Source organism: Thunnus thynnus, chromosome 11, assembly GCF_963924715.1.
Source record: "Thunnus thynnus chromosome 11, fThuThy2.1, whole genome shotgun sequence".
Lineage (NCBI taxonomy): Eukaryota > Metazoa > Chordata > Actinopteri > Scombriformes > Scombridae > Thunnus > Thunnus thynnus.
In genome coordinates this window covers 21,098,812-21,115,731 of record NC_089527.1, presented here as the reverse complement: position 1 = coordinate 21,115,731, position 16,920 = coordinate 21,098,812, and positions in this window count along the sequence as shown.

The window sequence follows — 16,920 nt, the reverse complement described above, 5'->3', positions numbered from 1 at the left end:
CATAAAAAAATATATGAGTCAAATATTAAATTTAACATTTTAGCAAGACATTGATTCCCTTGTACTGAAGGCTGCTTTTTCCCAGTGTAAACACCATTAACCATGTTGAACATTATCAGAGGTGCAAATCAAAAAATCTCTTTCTCTTGCTCTTAAAAATTCCACAGCACAACTGCTAAATTAAAACCATAAAAATATATCAGTAAGTAATATGTTGTCCCCTCTTCTGTAAGCTATCATATAGGTTAAATGTAATCAAACGGGCAACTTGCCACAGCTGCGGCTCCGGCGAAGTTGAGTCCTGTCCCGTTCTCTTGGCACCCGGCAGGGAAAAGTGAACTTTTTTCTGCCCTCTTTCCCACCTAAAGCCCTGTCCTTGTCGCCCCACTGAGCAGATGTGAATGAATCGGCTCTGATGGTTGGTTTTTAGTTTGCTGCAATATTTAAGCTTGGAGCCAGACGGCCTTTATTTGCTGGGCGACGTGTGGTGACGCAGGAGACAATAGGATCAACAGAGCCAGAGCGGGGATGTATGGGAGCAGGCCTCAGGCTCCCACACCAACATGGACACTGTACGGCCGGGGCACCGGGTCCACAGCAGAGCAGTCCAGCTGCATACATGCAACTTCCTCATGCATATACAGTAGATACATACATGTATTGTATGTAGAAACAGTAGATGAATCAAAAACAGTAGCTGATGTGCCTCCAGCTGTGCTGCCATGCCAAATGTTAGTGGCAGGTCAGTGGATGAAGGAGAGTTTACGTCCTCGTCGACCAACACTCGGCTTTGTTGTTTATACAACTATTCAGTGCAGGCAGCAGTATGTTAATTTCAACAATGACTAAAGGTTTAAATAAGGTCGAGCCTCAAGTTCATTTAATAGTATAAATGAACAAATTATATTTTTATTATTCACGTCATGAATACAGCTTTTCCCAGCCAGCCAAGATAATTTAAATAGATAAAAAATTTAATAAAAAAAACAGATCCAGAATGCTGTGCACATTTTCACAGTCAGATTTTCAAACCTTCAAGTCTACAACTAAATTTACAAACCACTAACAGAGACTTTGTCCATATAATACTGGAAAAATCAGAATAAATAATCAAATACTCCACCTTGCCTTCTTTTCAAGGCTTTTGAAGCAAAGTCAGCAAATTACCCTTTTTGATCATCTGTACACCACAATATTTCAAGGTTTTGTTGAGCCATTTTGTGAAAAATTGGCATTCTTCATAGTACAAAGGAAAATGGTCACTCACATTTCACTTCTCCCAAATCACACAGCTCACATAATCTGTTTTCCTCCTGAATATTTGTGAATCTGCCAAACTTAATGGCCAGAGGTAGAATACCAGCTCTGAACTGTGCAACTTGAAAAGCAAGATGTGACATATTAATCAGGGACAGACTTTTGTTTAATCTGCTCTATTCCTGTTTTTTGTATGTAAATCAGATGTTTCACTTTCTGTTTGTGTGAGTTTCTTTTGCATTTTGTTATTTATTGTGCTCTATCCCTGAGATAAAAATACATGTATTTTATTTGCTTTGTAAACGGTGCAAATTTTGGATCTCGATTCTTCATTTTCAGTAAAGCTTTTCTAGAAAATCCATACTGTTAACAAAATGTGAGTTTTCATGTAGTAGATAACAGTCAGCGTCTGTGTGTGCGCTTGTGAGTGTGTGTATCATCATATCTGTGCCACACAGCTGGAATGTGAAGAATGTCAACTGTTGAGTGAAAGGACACAGTGAAATGTCTCTGTTAGGGAGGTTAGTCAAACTTTGGCGGCTCATGGAATAAAAACATTTGGGTTTTAATCTTTGATCTCTGAATCATTCCACAGCTGTTTGACAGAGGAAAAGCTACCGCAGTGTACATAGAAGCTTGTTTCTACTGTCTAAATATCTTTATATCTCATTATGAAATAGCCTCCAGGGTTGTGCAGATAAAATCAACAGCTTTATTATAAGCCCTGTATTACTGGAAATAATAACAATAAATGATGACAAACCTGACTTTGTGCTTGATTCTTGATTCATGACCCTAACAGGAAATGAAAATCCACAGCTTCATGAGACCCCGCAGCATGTTTGATTTGACAAATATAGTTTTGTGTGTGTAACTATATGAACACACCCATTTTATTGTTATGTCAGTTTGTAGGGGCTTAAAATTCATTTGGATAATTATAATTATCATAATATAATCAATAATAACAATCTGAAATAATTACCTATTTAATTGATAGTAAAAATCCACATTTTCAATAAGATATTTATTATAACATAGTTTAATAAACTTAATGAACTGATGTTAATAAGCATCCATTAGGCTGTGATAACTAAATGTTATTGTTTCATAATGTTTGGATTGATTATATTTAGTTTTCTGTAAGTTAATTTAGGTTTTCATGTCTATCTTTAAAGAAAATCAACAAGACTGACTAAAGGACTGAACTTAAATAAATACATACACATGTAAACTATTAATTGTTCTAAACTTAGAGGATGAGACAAATTAATTATTTATAATATATAGTACAAATTTTAAAAAACATTTCTCTGGTGCTGTGTTTTTATCACACCTTAAACAGAATAACGATACAGTATAATGGTCACAATGAATGCTTCCAGTATATAGCAAGTAATTGTGTGTTTTCATTAAAATAAAAATTTGATTTTATTAATCATTAACAAAAGTTGTCCCATACCAATATTTTTCCATGGTAGCAGTTAACCCATCAGCAAACAGGGAACAGAATGTCACTTACATGAGAATATAACACATTGTGTTAAAATGCACAACCTCACCATTATGAAAAAGTCAAGTCAAGTAAAATCAACAGTGGGAAATCTTTGTGCCAGCATTTAATACTTTAATCATAAACCATACTTGGACTTTGGAGAAGTTTGTTTGAAGAAAGACTTTGTTGTTTGTCTGTCATCTAAACTGTTGAAAACGTGTTCTCCCGGTGAACTATTGATGCACCGAATTAAAGGAAGGAACAAAACCATTACATAGCAATCAGAAATAGACGGTTTATTTAAAGTTACATAACTTGTTTCCCTTTGCACAATCTAATTTCCACAAGTTCCACAATTGTTTTATATTCCCATGAACCCAGATTTTGTCATGTAGTGAAAAATAGTTTGAGCAATGTTTTTTTTGAGGGTTGACTTGCTGACACATTATGCTTAAATTCAACATATTTAAGTTTAGCCTTTTTTATTAGAAAATAGGAGAAGAATTTTAGTTTTTTAAGCATGGAAAACATGTGAAGCAGCATTTAGACCATCATGGGATCCAAAAACTTTCTAATGTCTATAAATGTTAACTACTTTCCAAGGTAGAGTAACCAGCTGTGTCTATTCATTAGAAGGGAAACTATTTGATAAATTACTGCCCTTAAATGAACAGTTAATTTACAGAAAAGATAATATAACAATTTAATTCATAAATGAAAAGGGAAAATATGGAGATATAAAAAATTTATAAAATATATTTAAAAAATCTCTATTGTATTGAAGGTGAATTCATACTATTATAGATAAATCAGTGGTCAAAATTAACAGTCAATTATCAATTGAAGTCATGACTCCTTTTATGGATATGTCTCCACTCTGCCCATCTCGTTATGTCCGGCCCTCATTGTCTCTCAACCAATAGCATTCACTGTCCTAAGTGACATCACTGGTTTCATGAACTAGAAAGTCCACCTCCTGATGTCTGCTCTCTGATCTGTTGGTTAGAGGCAGATTTGGCCTCCACACTGAGCTTCACTGATCCCACACAAATGGATCATATTATCTTAGAGCACTTTGAGGCACTATCTTAATGTGTTAAATATCCCCAAATCATTTCTACTGTTTCTCTCTGAATCATATGCCATCCAAAAACATCACTGTGTTATGTTAGCTGATTGAGTTGCTATAACTTGTCTCCATATATCCAGGACCAGTGATATCTTCTCATATTCTTAAAAAAAAATGTCCCCAACAAAAAGCCCAAATACTCCCTCTCCTCTGGACCCTGGATGGCACACGTGCCCTGTTGTGTCGATGAATAGAAGCCATGTTCAGAGCTCTGTGGAGGCATCAGGGTGTATCCACCGAGCTGGGGGACCAGGGGACTCCCTTTAAAGAGCTGTGTGTTGCTATAGTGGACGCTTGCATGCTAAGCCCTACGGTGGGCCCGTGAATGGCACCGGGATTTCACACAAAGACATGATGTCATGATGTAGGGTGCGGACCCTATTGAGCATGTGCAGTGAGGCGTGAGGCCAGATTAGACCTCTGAAGCAGGGCACCAACTGGCCGTTAATCAGAATGCTAACACGCTAACAAACATATCGTACGGCGATCTGCCTACGGCGCGATGGTGCCACACGCTTCCTGCTCGCAGAGCCTTTGAAAGACAGGAAGTAACTGGTATCTTACTTTTGTAATGACCTTATCGATGTGATAAGACATGTTATACATGTCTGCTTTCATCTAACAATATGCATTATATGATTCTCACACATGTTGGCAGGGGGTTGGTTTGATTTGGCCTCCTGGTTCACTCTCACACAATGAACATCTCCACCACTCCCTGAGGAAAAACACTTTCAGGAGAACATTCTTGTATTGAAGAACATTGTAGATACTGTAACTGGCCCTGAAATTAACAGATGTGTAACCTTTGATCCACAATGAAGGTACAAAGTCGTTTCTGATGGTTTGGGGGCCCTTGGTTTAATCTTCAGCAGTGTTGTGCCTGATTTGGTTACAGGGATTATGTCCTTGTTGCAGCACATGGTGGGTCTGTCTCCTTCCATCTACACTCCTCTCCTGTGGGATTTATCAGTATGAAGGACTGCAGTGCAGGAGGAATGGGTCATTCCAAACTGCAAGCAAGCAAACTTTATTTATATATCACTTCCTGAAACAAGTACTTCACAGAAAGAAGAAAAAAGGAGAGAGAGAGAAGACAGACATTAAGTGCACAACCATTGCATTTGCATTTGAGCCAGTTTGCGCCTCTTGAAGTTCTAATAATACATCCATGGAAACACTGAAAGGTGCACACTTAACGTCAGCTACTTTAAATTGTGCTAACAGGGCAGGTATTGTAATCAAGTAACATTAACCTTATCAAAATATTGTGACAGTAGTCCAACTCAGTGTGAGTCCCAGAGCCAGGGAGACTGTCAAATGTAAATCACAGCTGTCAGTCAATGCCCACACAGCAGACAGGAGCAGTAATTTTTACAAAATGACCACCAGCACACTTATTACAGGGCCAGAATTTGCGATTGAGACTATAACATCTGATTGAAAATCATTTTTGACTTAGTATTTCTAGAAAGAAATTGATGCTTTTTGAATGGGAGTCAGTTGGAGCCAGGGATTTTTTGGAGGCAGCATCTAGCGGCCGTTGGTGGCATTACACTTTAAGGTACTTCTGCATTGGCTTGAGCCTCAAGTCATAGTATTTTCCACTTGTGTACAACCCACAAAATACAAGATATAAAATCAACGGAAAGCAAAACAGATGGGTTTGAAGATGATTTTTAATGATTCACAGTTATTTGGCTTCTCTAAGACTGTTCCAGAGTTTCAGAACAAAAACACAATCACTTTTAGCAAAAGGATAAAAAGTAGAAAAGACAGAAAGAAAGTAGATTTTCTTAATATTGCCTCAATATTGTTTAAATGTACTGTATGTACATTTGGAAACTATATGTAACTTAAAGGTATAAATAAAAGCATTACAAAAATGCCATAAAGGGGATCGTAAATTATAAATCTGGTGATGTTCTACATTTTTCTTATTGTCAACAAATCGACCAAAAGACCAAAACCAACGAATTTATACTAATATCAAATGTTGCCATTTTAGGAATACCTTTTAAAAAGCCTTAAAAAAAGAAAGAAAGAAAGAAAGACAGAAGAAAGAAGATGTATGTCTTCTGTAGGAACAAAATGGGTTTCAGCCTTATGTTTTAATAATGTGTGGGTGAAATGTTGTAGGCCTAAAAATTTTACAGTCAGCTAAAAATGCCTCAGTCATAAGACACAACAGTCTTCATGCATTACACACTTTAACTGGATTTGAATTGTCTATTGAAGCTGATAGGGGGCATCCTTGAATCAAAGGAAGACTTCCAACCACCAGATTTGAGCTTGTCAAATGCATAAGAGGTTCATTTATTTTGATCCCTCTCAAAATGAAAGTTAATATTTGTTGCAAACATCATCATGAAAACACAGAGACTATTTAAGTCAGAATGATTCCTCGCTCCTTCATTGAAGCTCGTATGCACTCTCATCCTCTGAGCAAAGAGCAGAGCTGAAGGACAGAGCCTATAACGTCAAATCTAGCAGCTGCATAAATGCTGCCACAGCAGAAGCGACTCAACAAATATCATCATCACTTTTTACTTTTTCATTTTTTATTGCTTTTCCTTGTAACTTTGCAACATAAAGGTTTTGTATTTTATGCAACAACATATTATAAAATTCTACAGGTATTTTATGGGGGAATGTGTTTGACTGGCATACTTCTATTTTATATATATATATATATATATATATTATTTTACTTTTGCTCTGGTATTTTAGTTATTTTCTATTGATAGTATTGATGTTACAGATTATATTAATATATATACTCAGTTATAATAACATCAGTGGTGAAAATGATCAAAGTACACTTACTCAAGGGCTAAATACAATTTTGTACTTGTCCATAACTTGGGTATTTCTATTTTATGCTACCATATACTTAATGCTCTGTAGTTCTTTCAAGATCAGGATTTTACAAAAAATAATCTAAAAAACTGATTTTACAGCTTGTAAAATATGATGTCTGACTATAGATTAAACCACCCAACAGTAGATGACGTTAAAATTATCTTAATCATTCAAGATGCTTGCACAGTAAAGCATCACTCATAATAATCCTATATAACACTCTCACAGAGGCCATGTTGCTGTTTAATGAGTTACTTTTGCGTATTTATTTCACATGCAAAACTGATGTGAAAAACATACACTCAGAAGCATCCCTCGACAACAAAACGCACATTTCTACGGCGCTTCTGCCCCCCCTGATAGAAAACAAATATTTACAAACTCATGATGTTTTCTGTGTCATTTGTCTCATTTATTTAATCACATGAGCTCCACATGAATTGTCGGTGTCATACATAGCTTCACATACACAGAAAGGAGGCATTCACAGCGGGCTTAAAGAGATGGTATCAACGATGCCCTTCACAGATACAACATGACCTGGGGGCAGTGCTGAGTGAGTCCCATGACATAGCACAACACTAAGACCTCAATGGTATAAGGCTTATGCTTAAAGATAGAGATACGCTTGTTTCTAAACACTTGTTTGTTTAGCCTGCAAACATTAGTCCATACATATTTGTGCCCATACGTGTGAGTCCTCATCATTTCTCTTTGTGTTTTCATGACCTACTGCCTCAGTGACAAAGCCTTCTCTTTTCCTCTTTTCTTTTGTTTCTCATGAGTCATCTGTTTGGAGACACTTTTTGTTTTTGAATGTGGGTATTCAACGTCAAGATACCAGCAATTTGCTGGCAGCTTTCTCCTTTGTCATGTGGCCACTTATTCTCAGACCTTTCTCACTTTCAAGTGTGAACATTCTTCTGCAGCAATTTCTCATTTCCTCTGAGAACCAGACGATAGTTTCTTTCCTGCGATGGTGCGAAAGATTGAAGTCATTTACAAAAGCAACCAAAATTCACTGGGTAAACAGCTGTGACACTGTGGCTGCTCGCTTCATCATTAGCCAACGGAAACTGGTGAGAAGATTGATAAAAGCTGCAGTCTAAGAACCTGGTCTAATGATTCTTAATTGGGACAAAAATGTACGTGAGTCAGTCAGAATGAAACATATCCTTATATGTACACACATACACAGACGCACTCACATAGGCTACAAGAATGCACACACACACAGGCCGTAAAGCATGTGTCATATCTGGTCCTGGGCCATAGCATTGTGTTTTTGAAGGCTGAGTTCTTGTCGCCCAGCTGGACTTGGGTTCTGCCATTGTGTTTTAGGAGGTCATATTTGTTGAATTTGGATCGGCCCTCCTGTGCTCAACCACTCACACAGATGACAGTCTCGAGGGCCCGGGTCATTTAGAGATTTTAAGTACATAACCAGGCCCGTTAAAGTTTACTACAGGAACAGGCACCCAAAAACACCCAAAAACACTCACATACATAACATTTTAAGAGCTAATAAAGTAAAATGCGTCACTGCCAAGGAAAAGTGGTGCTCAAAAATTAAAAGTTTTTTTCCTCCATAAATATTTTTCACCGGCTATTGTATGATAGTTTGTTGGAGATTTAAATACAGATTGATCGTTGGTAAGATTACAAAAGAGAGCGGTGTGTTTAAATGGTGAGAAGATTGGACTGTTTGGACTCACTACCTGCATTTGTGCTTAAGGTTTCCCCTTCCATGTCCTGTTACAACAACAGCACACACCACCCTCCTGTGTCTGCGAGGGGACTCAATGTTCAAGGGGCCGCTATTGTCTTCAGCATGTGTTTGTAAGACTTGATATCCCTCCAAAATGTAATCAGCAAACATAAGCTTCAAGTTATGACAACAGACCTGGTAGAACTTAACCAGTATGTGTTTGATACAGTGTCATTCTTGTGGGAAAAGGACCTGATTTTGTGAGAGCACCCCCAAATGTCAAAATGTAGAATAGCATCCCCCAGTTTTGTTAATGTGGTATATTGACTTAAAGTTCTAATTTCTTATAATAAAATGCAATTTAATGTATGTTGTTTAAACTAAGAGAGCTTTAAAGACATGGACGTCTGAATATAAGTGCTCCATTTGCAGCAAAGACACTGACATAGTTCATGATTTTAATCAACATGACTATTCCTCAACATGCCCACATGTAGCGGGTACAGAGACAAATTAAAGACAGGCCTTCTGGATTAATTATTTTAATACTCTCACACTAAATGGGTAGCATCAACATTTTTCATTGACATATATTTTAAAAAGATCCAATATCTTAGAATTCATGGTGGCTCCCAGCCTTTGGGTAAGGACGTCCAAACAGGTCTCAAGATAAATCTGAGGGCTCAGGTAATGATTAAGAAGTTAGGGAATAAGAAAATGTGTTTATTTTTTCTGACTTTTCTCAAATCTTTGTCTTTTTCTTGTAATAATAAATATATAATATAATGCATAATGGAGAGTTTTACCCATATCCCTTTTTTGTCACAAATCATGAACATATGTAATCTACAAAGAGTGGTAAAAAAGAGGCCTATAACAGTTGGAAACCAGTGGCATGTATTATTTGTTGTTTATTTATTTGTACTCCCATTGGAATTATTTTTTCCTGGGGGCTCAGTCTAAAATTTCCATGCACATTAATATTTTCCACACAAGTCAAGGTGTGCGGGCTTTTCACTTGCCTTATGTATTAGTTTGAGGCACCTGTGCATTGCATTACAGTCATAAAAGAAAAGGAAAAGCATTTTTTTCTCACATATTTTCATTTGTCATCCCAAATTTATGTCTGGGACACAACTGGGATTTAGAGGTGCTGACAGAGGAACCCACAAAGTGTCTGTGAGGGGGGTCCCTTGGTGGCTGAAAGGCTCTAAGCTTCCATTTAATTTTCTTGTGCTCTGAGCAGCGCTGTAAAACAAAACAGAAGTGACCGCAGCTGTACTCCACACCATATTAGTCTCACACATTTGATACAGTTATTATACTGTACATGTTTCGTTATAAAGCTGCTATGGTTCATATATTATGTCAGGATTTCTGGCACGAATTCACCTACATCCAAGGGGTGAAATAGTTTTAAAGGGTCAAAACCCCAACAACGTTGAAATATGAGGAACAACTTTATTGTGTGGCCTACATCAGGGTCATCCATGTCGTTCTTAACAGCTGACACATTGCACATACTTTCCTAGAACTATTTTCTCTCCTCTGGAGTCAGATTGGATGTGTAAGTCATAGATTTGTCTACCGATACACAGGACCAGGCTCTCCCTCAGGAAATCAGCTAACCTGGCAGCTTCATGTAGTCTGGACCAAGCGAGACAGAGAGAAGGAAAGAGAGAGAGAGAGACGAGGGTGAGAGACGAGGCATGAATTGTTCTCACCAGTGAAAAAGGAAGTGGAAGGGCAGCTTCCTCTCTGTGTAACGCCGGGCACCATGGGAGGGAGAGGAGAAGCAAGGCGTACACAATGGAGACAGGGTGGGTGGAGGGCAGACAGGAGGCATTAATGGAGGGAGGATGTAAGTGGCTGGATGAGAGTGACTGAAGTTTAGGATGAGAGTTGTGCAGTTCAGATGATGTTGGAGGCAAGACGTTAAGAATTGCATTGTGTTTTTTGTATTGTTTGGAGAATCCACTTTCCCACCATCAACTTGATGATTTCTTATATGTTTCTGATAATGCCCTAAACACAACACCGCCTGTGGCTTCCCTACATTCTTGTGAGTTTAGGTGTTGGTGAAGCCTCGTTAATGATGGATTTAACAGATTTCAAGATTCAAAATTCAAAATTCCTTTAATTGTCATTTAGCAAAAAAATCAGTGATGCAAAGAATTACAAGAAAATCAATACAAAATTGTGATTCAAGAAGAAATCCTTGATTTTGGATGCTGGACCATATGACAATTAGCCTTCTGGGAGATTTGAGTGTTAATTCTCAGTGGGTCGGTACTGCTGCTTACATTCATTATACAAGTCATTTGATTCTGTGTTAAAGCCTCTGAAATCCTGTTTTACTAATCATCCTCTTACAGTGACGGGGTACTTTATGAAAACACTATTTTCTGCCAAATTTAGAACAATTGCTGTTATGTTTCAAATGTGTTCAAATATGTTTCACTTCCACACATCCTGTGTAAAAATTAACCCAGTGCATGCAAGTGTATTTAACACTTTATGATGTTATTTCTTTGTTGTTTTTTTTTACAGGGGGTGCCACCGTCAATAAATCTGATCAAACCACATCCACACACTCCTGAATAGCAGCATTTTTGAGAGTACTAAATAATACGAAGCTTATGAGGTTGAAGGAGTCTGTGATTGGTTGATTGATGGAAACTTCACAAAAGGAGGGTAATATCAAATGTGCTTCCATTTCCTTCCCAGCAACAGTACAATGATCTTTACCTATTATGTTAGACCTGCACGAACTTTATTTGACCACTTAGGGGCAGCAGAAACAAGCTGGAAACACCACACTCACATATTATCACCTTTTAAGTTGATAGGGCAAACTTGTCAGCAAACAGTTGCCTAGTTACACATCCAGACAATATAAAAAGCAACAGTAGCATTTATTTGATTTTATTTTAGTCATGTTTCTGGGCACTTGGCGAATGTAAGTCTAATATTCACTCACTTTTTAGCTCTGTTTTCATCTCCACCAATCCGCTGTAGAGAGCGGTGAGAGTGAGTGGAAAACAGTTCTGAACCAAAACAATTAACTTAAAGACATTATAAGGCTTCTTAAAGCTGAGGGGAGCTGCAGAGTTGGGTGATAATTCTCTTTGGGTTCATAACTATGAATGACACCTTTCATATTAGATGTAGTTAGTTCATTGTTAATATTTGATTATAGCAGTTTTAAAGCTGGAGTGGGGGACTTTTGTCTTCCCCTTCTGGTTGTGAGAATAATTACAAAAACACTGTCAACACGCGCTTACATCGTAAGCTCTGCCATGGTCTACTACTAAAACGGTGGATACATTGTTTCAAGCATCACACAACCCCCGCCAAATTAATCGTATCACTATCAGAATTTAATCAGTCCAATAACATTTGGAAAGTCCAAAAGAGCCGCCTGATTAAATTATTTTATCCCCATTCAAGTTTAGCAGAGGGCTAACTGGAGGTGGAAGTCTCTGTCAAACCCGACACCAAATTTAAAACCCCGGTGTACTGTGAAATACAAAGCGATTTATCAGGCAGCGATAGGCTTAATCAGCATTGTGTGAACTCATTTGGCAAGGGCTTGAATGTAACGGACATTGATTTATATGTAAAAGTTACGCACTGCAGGTTTAAGATCCGAAAGGAAGTTTTCAAGTGCTTTCATATGATAAACATTACTCAGTGGTGCTCAGTACAATATACTAGCCATGGGAATTACATAGGCGTTGTTAATGCGCTTCAAAATTTGTGTGGAAACAAAACAAAAGAAGGATGAAAGGGTCTGGAAGGTTTTTGATAAAAGTGCAAGGGTGACTAAGGTTCCTGAGATATGCAGTGTAAGAGAACCCTGTGGGTGTGCATATTGCTCAGGGCAGGAAGAGCTGCTTGAAGGTCTGGAGGTAGATTTCAGAAGAGGGTAACACCCACTGTGTCAGGGGAGCACACGTCCCGCCACAGGATGATTTCATGCCTCCAGGTCCCTTCAGTCTGTCGGCTGCTCAACACAATGTTATCTACGGATAGGAGTGCCGGCACACACGGTCAACCACCCACCACCACACACACACTAAAGTTTCTCACACACGCTCAGAGTGGGTAAGAGAAATGATTTATATTTTAATGTTGTTTCCTCAAATGAAGCTCAGTTACTTGAACAATGACCCGGACCAACAGGAAGTCATAAAGCATTGCCATAGTAAAGAGTATTGGACAGAAAACAAACAAAAAAATACAGAATAACCACTCAGGATTTTATGAAAATTTGTTAATTCAGCTGTTAAAAAGGCTCTTGAGTTTTATTTATTTGATTTAAAATAATTCCAGCCAAAGGTTCAGCAGAGAGGAAGAGGCTGTATTGAAAGCCTGAATAGACTTTTCGTTGCCCTTGGCTTGTGACTGCATGGCTTGTGACTGATGAACAATGTCGTCCTTTCATTCATTGTTTGTTTTCAGGGATGTATGGTGGGCACATAAGCACACATACACCCCTTGTCTGTCTTCAATCATCATACACACATAAAACATATACGTGAGACAAAGTCAATCTGTCCTCATGTCAGAGTTAGTTGGTTGTCTTGGGTGAAGGGTCTCGCAGATATCCCTCTTCCTGCGTTTGTTAGGCTGCTCTTTCTCCACGGCAGCACACAGGGATGCTGTAACTCCACAGTGGTGACAAGGGTGAAAATACGGCATTAAGAGTTCATATTTCCTCCCTCTCTCTCCACATCTTGATAAACTTGTTCGTAGGGTGGAGGAGGAACCGACAGGTCCACTGCATGCGCTTTGTTTGTTTTCATTTTGTTAAACCATCAGTTACTGATTCTGTACAAACAAACGTCTTATGATATGAAAACTTTTGGAATAAAAACATTGACATTGGATTTTAACTGATGCATGACTAATACTGGATCGTTGAGGCCAATTGGCCTTTTTCACAGTAGACTTTAAGATTTTAACTTGTCATAGTATAGAAAAAGCACAGGTTTTACTAATAACATTAAAGGGGACATATTATGCGCATTTCCAGGTCTTTATTTTTATTCTGGGGCTCTACATGAATATCTTTGCATGATTTGCATTTCAAAAAACTCCTTATTCATCTTATATTGGCTCTTTGTACAGGCCCTCAGTTCAGTCTGAAACAGGCTGTTTTAGCTCCTATCTCTTTAAGACCCCCCTCCTGATGAGCCCACTCTGTTCTGATTGGCCAGCTCTTTGACGCTGCCCCTCGGCAGACTTCCAGCTGCTCTGGTTTTTACTCAAACTGTCAACTTCTCAAATATATTCATACGTGCACCTCAAAGAGGTGCTTTAGTAGGTATAATGTTAACCATATTCACCATCTTAGTTTAGTGTGTCAGCTTGCTTACATTTGCTAATTAGCACTAAACACCAAAGTACAGCGGCAGCTGTTGGGAATGTCATGAGTTTGTTTATAGTCATAAATCAAAGTGGACAACCAGAAATTTTGACCTGATGATGTGCTAGATTAGCAGCATTAACAGCCATGCTTGAAATTATTTTTTTAATTCCATTATCTCGAGATCACAAGTTAATTATCTGGTGATATCGAGATAACAAAGCTTGTTTTCTTGGGAACTCAAAAATGAGTGTCTGGTTCCTTTGATCACACCTGACTTCAGCCTTAAAGATCATGACTGTCGGGGAAGATTCATCCCTAATTCATTAAAGAGTTTATAAAAGTAGTAAGGGCTTACTAAAACAACAAATGACTAATTATCTCCACATATATTTGTACATCCACGCACTGAGACAGTTTTTGGTAAATAACCGATCGAATAAAATATGACAGAAATCATCAAACAGATTTTACATATATTTTGCCTATTTCATGATTTTTTGTCCAGAATCATTACATATAAAAGTAATGTCAAAGTTGCCCAGCAGATGTCGCCATTTTGACTGTATCAAATGCTTTGAAACAGTGAACCATTTTCAACACAATTGCTTCATTTGATTCACTGCTTCAGAAAACTCAGTTTCTCCTATCACTAATGTTGGCACAGCACTCCAGATCTCTGATAACAGTATAAGTAATAAGAGGAAATTACTTTCTGATTTCACATGATAACAGGTTGATTATCTTGTTATCTCGAGACAACAAAGCTTGTTTTCCCGAGATAACGAAATAATTAACTTGTGATCTCGAGATAAGGGAGTTAAAAAAGTAATTGCAGGCAAGAACATTCTTGGCTTCCGTACTAGATCAAAAATCAGACAATCACCAAAGTTATTACAATTCAGTCTATGGGAAACATGAATGTCTACCAAAGTTCATGGCAATCCATTTAGTAGATGTTGAGATATTGACATCCATCGAGCCATGGCTAAAAATAAACTTGTCAATGCTGGGCAAACTATGTAATGGCCAGTCTGTACTGTACATTGTTAATTATCAGCCTACATATATCTATATAGGCCTATATCAGCTGCAATGAACCTATAATACTGGCCATTCCAATGTATCAATCACTCTCTAATTTTAGCATGAGTGTGCTTTATTTCATGTTTCAATTCACTGCCTTAAACAAGACAATGTTACATTTGATTTAAGAAATAACATAATCTTCTTATTACAAATAAAAATCCAAATCCATAAGCAGTAAAACATTCTTGATCAGTTCAATACATTCAGGGATTTTGCTGCTACACTCTTCCTAGTATGACCAATAGCTTATGGTGGCTAATGTAGATAGATATTTATGTGTAACTGACTTTATAACTCTCTTCTGGTTTATCAGGTCACAGATAAACTTTTCAATGTTTTCATCACAAAGATAAAACAAGAAATAAAGACACTACCTCACCAGGAGACATGTTTGTTGTTTCCTGCTTGTGGTCCACTGGCTCTCCGTCAGGTCGTATAATGAGGTATTTAAATTGAGCTACTCAAGAGAGTTTTGTTAAGTGAGGTGAAATTGAATGTGCCATTATCCTACAACTGACTCCCGTAGCCACAGTGGCAGCTATTTCAGCAAAGTCTCTCTTTAAAGAACTTGTTACCTTTCTTTTAAATATCCAAAACATTCTCAAGCAGACACACACACAGTGCTGATGGAAAGCAGGAATAAACAAGGAGCAAACATGGAAACTATCATCCTTGATACACATATTAATGCATGTGTGACCCATATAAACATCAATAACCTATTCATAATCAATTCCTCCTGTCTGGGACAGCTTTTCAGTCAGCAGCGAGGTCAGCAATCAGCTGGTAAGAATAGCATCAGTCCAAATCTGTAGACTCAAAAAGTGTTGGAGTCTTGAATGACAGGAGTTTAAAATACACCCCACGTCTGCCATGTCAGCTTCTCGCAATCCCTCAGCTGTTTACACAAAGCTTTGTCACCCTAAAATGAGCAAACAGGGCGACTAATCATTTACTGCCCGTGACCATGTGTTTTCGTCTCTGGGCTGACTTGTCAACAAAGCAACGCTGGTTTAATAATAACCTGGCTCTCAGTAGTGAAGATGTTGATGAGATAAGAGTGAGGATTGATGATGTTCTTGTACATCCTTTTACAGTGAGACCAAAGAGAGATGAACACACTCGTATAGTTTGCGTTACATGGACATGCACTTGAAAAATTGTCTCAGTAGAAAATTGTCCATCAGTTCATTACAATAAACATGAGCACTGTAGTTTATTTTGAGTCAATCCAAAGAACTCTGTCTGTGTGCCATAAATACTTACTAACACAGCAAATATGTAGTAATCCACAGCTAAAAATAGTCCCCAACAGTTGCACTATTCACTCATGTTTGAGTATCATTTGCTAAAAACTACAGTGCCCATCTGTTTTTGGGGATTGCCTACCTTTTTAAAAAAAAATAAACTACACGGGTGCCACACACAGGATGGGGAATTCAGAATATATTATGAGATGTATGCATTGTTGGCTTTTATTTACAATAAGTGAAATATAGAATAACATCTGCCTTACTCATCAAGAAGATGTCTCCAATGAATAGCTATGTCTATTAAGTGTATAGTTGTATTTGGTACTAAATTGATTTTGTTCTGGATGCTTTTTAGTGGTCAAATTGTCTGTTGGAAATGTTTTATTGATGGTTTAATACTAAAGCAATAATTACTTATTAATTAACCATTCATAAAGCCATTATAGTTACTACTTATAATGCCTGTATAAAGTATGCCTTGGCATATAATTTCTTTCCATCAAACCAAAGACAAAAACAGAGGAAAACTGGGACTGAAGCCTCTACAGAAAACTGATGAAGAAAACAGGATGTTTTTCACCGATTACCAGTAGTCGCCTGTTGATGCAAAGTACAGTAAATGGGTTTGAATGACAGAATGTCTGCCACAACAACATACCAGTGCTCTGGATCACTCCTGTTAGAAAGGTTTGTGCTGATGTGTTGCAGAGAGTAACAGTCAATGCATGAATGTACTGTATATGTTAGCCTGAACTA